Source organism: Pan paniscus, chromosome 18 (genome assembly GCF_029289425.2).
Source record: "Pan paniscus chromosome 18, NHGRI_mPanPan1-v2.0_pri, whole genome shotgun sequence".
Taxonomy (NCBI): domain Eukaryota; kingdom Metazoa; phylum Chordata; class Mammalia; order Primates; family Hominidae; genus Pan; species Pan paniscus.
Window position 1 is genome coordinate 59,503,566 of NC_073267.2, and position 8,843 is coordinate 59,512,408.

The window sequence follows — 8,843 nt, forward strand, 5'->3', positions numbered from 1 at the left end:
GGCAGAGTGAGACCTTGTCTCAAAAACAAACAAACAAACAAACAAATAAAACCAAAAGAATGTCCTTCAAATGTTTCTTAGCACACTGGAGCAAAAGAAGTTAATGCCTGTTTTAATCACAACCACTTAAGGTGTGTCACTTTCCAAAGTTCGGATGAGTTAGATGGGATTTTGGGTAATATGTGTTAGGATTAAATCCTACCAAGCAGGGTGGTAGTGAGGGTGTGGAAAGGGTGAGTTGAGCGGGCGAGGCTGCGAGAGGGCAACTTAACTCTCCTCCTGTCACCCCAGTGTGGGACGGCGTGAATGTGGGGTGGAAGGGATGTCAGTCTTCTCTGAGGCGGCGCTGGAGAAGGAGCTGTCGGGGTTAAGCAATGCGCAGCAGAGCATGCAGACCTGGTCCCTGTGGCTCATTCATCACAGCAAGAAGCACCCGGGCCTGTGGTCACCGCATGGTAGCTGGAGCTGCAGAGAGCAAAGCCAAACAGGAAGCTTACTTTTCTTACCTTGCCAGTGAGACCACCTGGGCAACATGGTGAAACCTTGTCTCTACTAAAATACAAAGCAAAAGGAAGGGGCCGGAGCTTACAAAAGATTTGCACTGGTTATAGTGGAAGCTTTTAAGCATGTTTCAAGTGAAACTGATGAGAGTTGTAAGAAGCACAGAAGCACATTGGAAGAGTGTTGTCTATTTGGGAAGAAAGGTCTGTTTATGCAAATGATGTATTTAGAGGCCAGGCGTGGTGGCTCACGCCTATAATCTCAGCACTTTGGGAGGCCAAAGTGGGAGGATCACTCAAGCTCAGAAATTTGAGACCAGCCGGGGCAACATAGCTAGACTCCATCTCTAAAAAAAAAAAAAAAAAAATCAGCTGGGCATGGTGATGTGCTCCAGTGGTCCCAGCTACTCGCGAGGCTGAGGTGGGAGGATCACTTCCACCCAGGAGGTTGAGGCTTTAGCGAGCCATGATCGCACCACTGTACTCCAGCCTGGGCGACAGAGCAAGACCCTGTCTCAAAAAAACCACAAACAAGCAAACAAACAAGAAACAATGAAACAATGTATTAGAGCAACTTAAGCTCTGTGTGGTGATAAGAAGCCTAGGAAGCAAATTTATAAACAGATAAAGATGAATGAAAATAAAAACTGTTCCTCTCTGGGATCTGCAAATGAGCCACCACCACAGACTCTAAATCTCGTGACAGCATTACAAAATCTAGAAAATGCAGCCTTGGGTGATGCAGGAGTTCACTAGAGGATCACTTTTTTGCCTGCTGTAGACCAAGAAGTATCTCTACTAGATAAAATAGCAGATAAAGAACCTGGAGAAAGGCTTTCTAAAATGATGGATGCATGTATGTTGCCGGCAGATTACAATGGCAGAATGGCAGCAGAAATAGATGAGAGGAAGCAACTCACTCGAATGTTAGCAGATTTTCTTCATTGTCCAATGGAAGCCCTTGCAGAGAAAGCATAAATTGGAAGAATACAAGTGCAAGTGAGCCAGAGTTTCCCTGGTGTGCAAAGAATTCAGGTCCCCGATCCAGAGCCTGTCAGACTAATCTTGACTACCCAATGTCACTGGCAGCTGCATGCACCTGCCCTTTGCAGGGACATCTACAGTGAAGATTAATGGACCAGCCTCTTTCCCGGTCCCAAGACTGCAAGAGGTGGAGACAGGTGGATAGTCCTGTAGTGGTATTTTTGCATATTTTTGAGAGAGAAACACTAGCAAAATAAATGACAATTAGTAAAAATGTTTGAAATGTTGGTTTGTTTACTATTTTCTTTGTAAGTTAGCATGAATTAGTTTTGGGGTGGTGGGGTTTTGACACAGTGTCTTGTTCTGTCATCCAGGCTGGAGTACAGTGGCCTGCACCTGACCTATGACTTCATTTAAACAAAGTGATGGGCTGGGCCTGTAGTCCCAGAACTTTGAGAGGCCGAAGTGGGCAGATCACTTGTGGTCAGGAGTTAAAGACCAGCCTGGGCAACATGGCAAAACACCATCTCTACTAAAAATACAAAAATTTGCTGGGCATGGTGGCACACACCTGTAGTCCCAGTTACTTGAGAGGCTGAGGAAGGAGAATCTCTTGAACCCAGGAGGCGGAGGTTGCAGTGAGCCGAGATGAGCCACTGCACTCCAGCCTGGGCAACAGAGCGAGACTCTGCCAAAAAAAAAAAAAAAATGATCTCTGTGTATTAATCAGCTCACAAATAGTGATTATTTTCAAAAGGTCTTTTGGTAATTTTTTTTTTATCCAGGGCCTTGTGAGAAATCTCATGTTTCTGTTTCCTCATATATTTTCAATTGTTTTTCTTTATTTTCTTCAGTGTCTAATCACTGTATACTATGTAATTCCTAAAGGGAAGGAACCAATCAGAGTTGGTTGAGACTTTATTTTGGTATCGTTAGGACTGGATTGTAGATGAGACTAAATGTCCCAACATAATCTTATGTTGGAACAAAGATTATCCCTCTTTTCCCCAAACAAAATATGGATTCTGTCTCCATGCCTTTGATTCCATATTCCCTAGAGATTGGTCATGTAACATTAAACATGGAGGTCATTAGCCGGGCATGGCAGCACGCACCTGTAGTCCCAGCTACTTGGGAGTCTGAGGCAAGAGAATCGCTTGACCCCAGGAAACAAAGGTTGCAGTGAGCCAAGATCATGCCACTGCACTCCTAGCCTGGGTGACAGAGGGAGACACTGTCTCAAAAAAATAAAAAATAAAAAAATAAAAAATAAATCCTACCAAGTAGGTGTGACTTGTTGTTGTTGAAACCTAGGTGGTTTTTGTTTTTGTTTGTTTGTTTGCTTTTCAGTGTTCATCTTGGCTAAACAGCCAACAAAGCAGGCAATAGATTTCAAAGGTAAAGATGTAAATATTCTACAACACAAAATTGATCTGGCTCAAGCAAAGCTATCAGCTTTGTCAAAAAAAAAAAAAACCTTTTACTTTCATATTTTTATTTTTATTTTTTAGAGATGGAATTTCTGTTGCCCAGGTTGGAGTGCAGTGGCACAATCATAGCTCTCTGCAGCCTTGAAATCCTGGGTTCAAATGATCCTCCTGCCTCAGCCTCCTGAGTACTTGGGACAACAAGTATGCGCCACCACACTGGCCTCTTTTTTTTTTTTTTTTTTTTTTTTGCATAGAGACAGGGTCTTGTCATATAACCCAGGCTGCTCTCAAACTCTTGGCTTCAGATGACCCTTCCACCTTGGCCACCAAAAGTGCTGGGATTACAGGCATGAGCCACCACACCTGGCCAAAAAATTTTTTAAATATTAGTTCTCTATTTGAAAAAATTTTTAACCTCTTAGTACAAAATAAATAATTGAAAGGCTATATCAGCAATTGGTTTATTTTTGTCCCTTTTGCTATTGGTTAAATAAGTGAAATGAAAATTGTAAGTCTGAATGTTTTATAGAGAGGTTATCTGGTTACCTATTTCCTTTTCTCTTTTTTTTTTTTTTTTTTTTTGAGACAGAGTCTCGCACTGTTGCCCGGGCTGGAGTGCAATGGCGCAATCTTGGCTCACTGCAACCTCTGCCTCCCCGGTTCACGTGATTCTCCTGCCTCAGCCTCCCGAGTAGCTGGGATTACAGGTACACACCACCACGCCCGACTAATTTTTTGTATTTTTAGAAAAGACAAGGTTTCACTATGTTGGCCAGACTGGTCTCCAACTTCTGACCCTGTGATCGGCCTGCCTTGGCCTCCCAAAGTGCTAGGATTACAGATGTGAGCCACCGTGCCCAGCCAAGGTTATCTATTTCTTTTGCAAGTATAATGTGGCATCAACAGACATGATTCTTTAGAGCTTACCTAACTTTGCATGTTTTATCACATTTGACACAGATTCCCTAAGTAATCAATTGTAAACATTTTATTTATTTATTTGAGATACATAAAACAAGCCATCTATTACTTTTTTTTTTTTTTTTTTTTAGATAGAGTCTTACTCTGTTGCCCAGGCTGGAGTGCAGTGGCATGATCTCAGCTCACTGCAACCTCTGCCTCCTGGCATCAAGTGACTCGCCTGCCTCAGCCTCCTAAGTAGCTAGGATTACAGGCGCTCAATACCACACCCGGCTAATTTTTTTGTATTTTTAGTAGAGACAGAGTTTCACCTTGTTGGTCAGGCTAGTCTCAAACTCCTGACCTCAAATGATCCACCCACCTTGGCCTCTCAAAGTGCTGGGATTACAGGTATGAGCCACCACGCCCGGTCACTCCATCAGTTACTTTTAAAAAATCCTTACTTCCAGGCTGGGTGTGGTGGTTCACGCCTGTAATCTCAGCACTTTGGGAGGCCAAGTTGGGAGGATCACTTGAGCCCAGGAGTTCGAGACCAGCCTGAGCAACATGGCAACACCCTGTCTCTACCAAAAATGCAAAAATTAGCCAGGCATGGTGGTGCACACCTGTAGTTCCAGCTACTCAGGAGGGCTGAGGTGGAAGAATGGTTTCTGTCTGACAGGTGGAAGCTGCAGTGAGCTGAGATCATGCCTTACACTCCAGCCTGGGCAACAGAGTCAGACCCTGTCTCAAAAATATTAATTAAAAAGAAAAAAATAAATAAAAATTTCTTACCTCCATTGTTACCTGAAAATTTGATAAATCCTGATTTTGATGTAGCATGGAAGATAATGCAAAAACAAAAATACATAATCACTAATATTAATAGTTACTTATTTAAAAACTGAAGTGATATTAGCCCATTGATCAGTTAAAAATAAATAAAACAAGTACAAAAATAGAGTAACCTTTAGAGGAATCAGGGCTTGCCTTGACATAATTAAAACCAGATGGGAATGCAAGCAGCTAAAGCAATATACAAAGAACAAAGTTTGGAGGCATCTATCTGACTTCAAAAGATTCTACGAGGCCATAATAAACGAAACAGCATGATATTGGCATAAAAACAGACACACAGACCAACTAAACAGAATAGAGAATTCAGAAGTAAATCCACATATTTACAGCCAACTGATTTTTTTTTCTGTGTGAATTCTGCCACAAACAGCCAACTGATTTTTGACAAAGGTGACAACAACATACACTGGTGAAAGGACACTCTCAATAAACGGTGCTGGGAAATCTAGATATCCCTATTCAGAAGAATGAATCTAGACCCCTCTCTCACCACATACAAAAAATCAACTAAAAATGAATTAAAGGCTTAAATGCAAGACCTGAAACTATAAAACTACCAGAAAAAGCATAGGGAAAATGCTTCAGGACATTGGTCTAGGCAAGGATTTTATGCCTAAGACTTCAAAAGCACAGGCAACAAAAACAAAAACAGACAAAAGAGGCTATATTAAACTAAGAAAAGGAAACAATCAACAGAGTAAAGAGACAACCTGTAAAATATGAGAAATTATTTCCAAACCATTCATCCAACAAGGGACTAATATCCAGAATATACAAGGAACTCAAGCAACTCAACAGCAAAAAAACAAATAATCCCATTAAAAAGTGGCAAAGGCTGGGTGTGGTGGCTCACACCTGTAATCCCAGCACTTTGGGAGACTGAGGCAGGCAGATCACAAGGTCAGGAGACTGAGTCCAGCATGGCCAACATGGTGAAACCCCGTCTCTATTAAAAACACAAAAAAATCAGCCAGGCGTGGTGGCATGTGCCTTTAGTCCCAGCTACTCTGGAGGCTGAGGCAGGAGAATTGCTTGAACCTGGGAGGTGGAGGTTGCAGTGAGCCAAGATCATGCCACTGCACTCCAGCCTGGGTGACAGAGAGACTCCATCTCAAAAAAAAAAAAAAAGGAGGGGCAAAGACCACATGAATAGGCACATCTCAAAAGAAGACACACAAATAGCCAACAGATATATGCAAATATGCTTAACAGCACTAATCATCAGATAAATGTAAATCAAAACCACAATGAACTATCATCTCACTCCAGTTAGAATGGCTATTATCAAAAAGACAATAAATAAATAAATAAATAAATAACAAATGCTGGCAAGGATGTGGAGAAAAGGGAACTCTTATATACTTTTGGTGGGAACGTAAATTAGTACAGCCATTATGGAAAACAGCATGAAGTTTCCTCAAAAAACTGAAAATAGAACTACTGTATAATCCAGCAATTTCACCACTGTGTATTTATCCAAAGGAAAGGAAATCAGTATATCAAAGGTATACCTGCTCCAGCCATGTTTATTGCAGGACTATTCACAATAGCCAAGTTACAGAATCAACCTAAGTATTCATCAACCAATGAGTGGATAAAGAAAATGTGGTATATATACACAGTGGAATACTATTCAGCCACAAAAAAGAATAAAATCCTATCACAGCAACATGGATGGAATTGGAGGTCATTATTTTAAGTGAGATAAGCCAGGCACAGAAAGACAAATATTGCATGTTCTCATTCACATGTGGAAGCTAAAAAAGTTGCTCTCATGGAAGTGGAGAGTAGAATGATGGTTACCAGGGGCTGGAAGGAAGTAGGGGAGGGAGCTTGGTTAATGGGTGCAAACACATAGTCAGATAGAAAAAACAAGCTCTAGTGTCCAGTATCACAATAGGGTAACTGTAATTAACAACAATTTATCGTACATTTCAAAATAGCTACAAGGAGAATATTGAACGTTCCCAATGCAAAGAAATAATAAATGTTTGAGATGATGAACATGCTAATTACCATGCTCTGAGCACTATACATTATATGTATTGAAACATCCCTATGTACCCCATGAATATACACAATTATTTCCTGTCAATATAAAAAATCAAAATTTAAAACAAAACAAATAAAAATTGCTAGAAGAGATTTCAAATATTCCCAACACAAAGAAATGAGGAATGTTTGAGGTGATGGATATGCTAATTACCCCGATTTGATTATTACATTGTACGGATTATATGTATCAAAGTATCACATGTACCCCATAAATATGCACAATTATTATGTATCAATTTTTTAAAAAACTAGATGGGAATGTACTAGCTCTTCAGCAGAGACTAGAAGTTCCTAGACTGAGAGTGGGGTCATTGATTGCTGAGCAAAGGAAACAAGAAACTACAAATAGAAAGGAAATGCTGCCCACCTGGGAGCAAAGAAAAGAAACTGCAATATTAAGTGAGTTTACTTGGAAAATGATAATTTTTAATTTAATTAATTAATTAATTTTTTGAGACAGGGTTTCATTCTTGTTGCCCAGGCTGGAGTGAAATGGCTCGATCTTGGCTCACTGCAACCTCTGCCTCCCAGGTTCAAGCGATCCTCCTGCCTCAGCCTCCCAAGTAGCTGGAATTACAGGTGCCCACCACCACACCCGGCTAATTTTTTAAAATATATTTTTAGTAGAGATGGGGTTTCACCATGCTGGCCAGGCTGGTCTGGAACTCCTGACCTCAAGTGACCCACCTGCCTCAGCCTCCCAAAGTGCTATGATTACAGGCGTGAGCCACCGTGCCTGGCAGAAAATCATAATTTTTTTAAAGTGGAAAATTTTATAAGAATACTACAAATGTTGGCTGGGTGCAGTGGCTCATGCCTGTAATCCCAGCACTTTGGGAGGCCGAGGCGGGTGGATCACAGGAGTTCGAGACCAGCCTGGTCAATATTGTGAAACCCTGTCTCTACAAAAAAATCAAAAACTTAGCCAGGTGTGGTGGTGCACACCTGTGATCCTAGCTACATGGGAGGCTGAAGCAGGAGAAGTGCTTGAACCTGGGAGGCGGAGGTTGCAGTGAGCCTAGATTGCGCCACTGCACTCCAGCTTGGGCAACAGAGCGAGACTCTTTCTCAAAAAAAAAAAAAAAAAAAAGAATTCTACAAATGTCATTTTGGGAGTCTGAGGCAGGAGGATTGCTTCAGGCCAGGAGTTCAAGACCAGCCTGGGCAATAAAGAGAGACTCTATCTCTACAAAAAAATCAAAAACTTAGCCAGGCGTGGTGGCGCACACCTGTGGTCCTAGCTACATGGGAGGCTGAAGCAGGAGGATCGCTTGAACCCAGGAGGTCAAGGCTGCATGTTTGCACCACTGCACTCCAACCTAGTCAACAGAGTGAGACCCTCTCTCAAAAAAAAAAAAAAAAAAATGGTCCTAGTGTGGTGGCATGGGCCTATAGCAAGGGGATTACTTGAGCCCAGGAGTTCAAGGCTGCAGTGAGCTATGATCACAGCACTGTACTCCAGCCTGGGTGACAGAGTGAGACCCTGTCTCTTAAAAAAAAAAAAAAAAAAAAAAAAAGTTCTACAAATGTAAGATCTTTGTACTACATGAAATACTTGTGCTGCAACTAACCTGGTGTCCAGATACCAAATGAGTCTTCTGAGAGCCAAAGGCAGCCACTGGGGGGTCACAGGTGGGCATGTGGGAAATAGAAAAGGATGGGGACTGTGTGGAGGAGGCCAGAATTGCATCGTATTTCTTCTAAAAAAATTTCATAATTTAAAAAATTATGTAAATACTACCCAATCATTTTGGAAAACCCAGAAAATACAAACAGGGCAATAATAAGACTTTTTAAAAAGTATCTGGCCCGGCGTGGTGGCTCACACCTGTAATCCCAACACTTTGGGAGGCCAAGGTGGGTGGATCACCTGAGGTCAGGAGTTGGAGACCAGCCTGGCCAACACGGTGAAACCCTGTCTCTAAGAATACAAAATGTAGCTGGCCGTGGTGGCACGTGCCTGCAGTCCCAGCTACTCGGGGGGCTGAGGCAGCACAATCACTTGAACCTGGGAGGCGGAGGTTGCAGTGAGCTGAGATCACACTGCTGTGCTCCAGCACTCCAGTCTGGGAAACAAGAGCGAAACTCCATCTGAAAAAAATAGATATAGATATAG

General features: G+C 41.9%; 1 pseudogene; it reads left to right on the forward strand.

Moving 5' to 3' along the window:
• Positions 1 to 322: 322 nt before the first annotated feature.
• LOC100983893 (regulation of nuclear pre-mRNA domain-containing protein 1A-like) lies at positions 323 to 1,634 on the forward strand (annotated as a pseudogene).
• Positions 1,635 to 8,843: the final 7,209 nt, after the last annotated feature.